General features: G+C 36.8%; 1 long non-coding RNA gene across 1 annotated transcript; it reads right to left on the minus strand.

The window, feature by feature from the left end:
- Positions 1 to 256: 256 nt before the first annotated feature.
- On the minus strand, positions 257 to 1,308 carry LOC118757486. Its single transcript, XR_004995229.1, has 3 exons — positions 974 to 1,308; positions 652 to 918; positions 257 to 592 (listed from the first exon to the last, which is right to left on the minus strand). It is a non-coding gene; the product is annotated as an uncharacterized LOC118757486 (long non-coding RNA).
- Positions 1,309 to 1,314: the final 6 nt, after the last annotated feature.

Consider the following 1,314-nt stretch of genomic DNA (forward strand, 5'->3'; position numbering starts at 1 on the left):
TACCCAAGAATGATAGAATACAAGATTGCGCCAATGAGCGTAATTTTTGCGTGAGGTCATCTTGGTGCAATTGCGAGAGAGAAATGTCAAAGCGCATATAAAAATATGTAAACAATGCAGAAAAATGTGTTAATTTTAATATTACATGGCCCAATTTTGTAGGAATCAATAAATATACAAAGATTGATTAATTAGGAACACGTAGCAATAACTTCGGACATGTAGCCCTTTAGGTAAGCACGATTTTTAGCACATGAAAAAATGTAGAGGAATAGCGAGATCGGCGCAAGTTTTGTATTCTTTCAATCGTGATATATATATATATATATATATATATATATATAATATTATTATCGAATGAATCCTATTATTATAAAAATGGATTCAAGTTAAAAAGAAATAAATAAATCGTCAACTGTCGTATAATTGCAAACGCTAGTTATACGCCTAAATCTATAAATGTGTTTTTGCCAATGCCACGATTGGTGCAACGGTCGGCTCATCTGGCAATACAAAATCACTGGCAGCAACGTCAATGTGGGTATATTTGTATGGCTTGGGGAATGTTTGTACAAGTACAGGTTTGTCAGGGCTGAAGAAAGATGTGTATATTTTTCAGCATTTAATCGCTTATTATTCGAATTTGCTTACTTAAACCGAATGTTCTGTTGGTGCCGTTGTTGCTGTTCAAGTTGCTCCGAAATCCGAACCACTAGCAAGAGCAGTGTTTCCGAACACGCCGTATAAAGGTGATGTGGATTTGGCCGTCAATGACATGATGTGGTGATGGAGAAAAGGCAGTTGTTGTAAATGAGCGAAGGGCGCCGGTGAAAATGTTATTTGGCGAAACGTTCGGCCGGAAACGAAAGGCACTTGCAATCATTTTACATCCATTTGCAGAAGCCTGCAAACCAAGAGCTAAAAAATATATATTATAACTTTATGGATAATAAGCAGCATATACAATTCAAACCTGATTTTATAACTATATCGCGCACACCCACAGGTTTAAGCTGGTTTGCTTTCAGTCAAACATTTTTCCATAAGGCTTTCGATTCTTGTAGCTTTCTCAATTCTTTCCTTGTGTCGCTTCTCCCTGGCTTTCTCTTTCCTAGCAGCAATTTCAACTAGAGTTTCTTGCATCGTTTTCTTCTTTCTTTAATTTTCTTTTGGTGAGACCTCTTTATTAACTACACATTGGCTACTCAGTTTTATTGCCGGTTCAATGGAATCATCCAGTTTGCAAATTTTTTCTAGCTCTTCTTCAAACTGCAGCTTTTGGCGTTTTGCACCTGAGCTGCTGTTGTTTTCCAC

This window comes from Rhagoletis pomonella, unplaced genomic scaffold (assembly GCF_013731165.1).
Source record: "Rhagoletis pomonella isolate Grant_MI unplaced genomic scaffold, Rhpom_1.0 Rhpom_scaffold_18539, whole genome shotgun sequence".
In the NCBI taxonomy this organism is placed as follows: Eukaryota; Metazoa; Arthropoda; class Insecta; order Diptera; family Tephritidae; genus Rhagoletis; species Rhagoletis pomonella.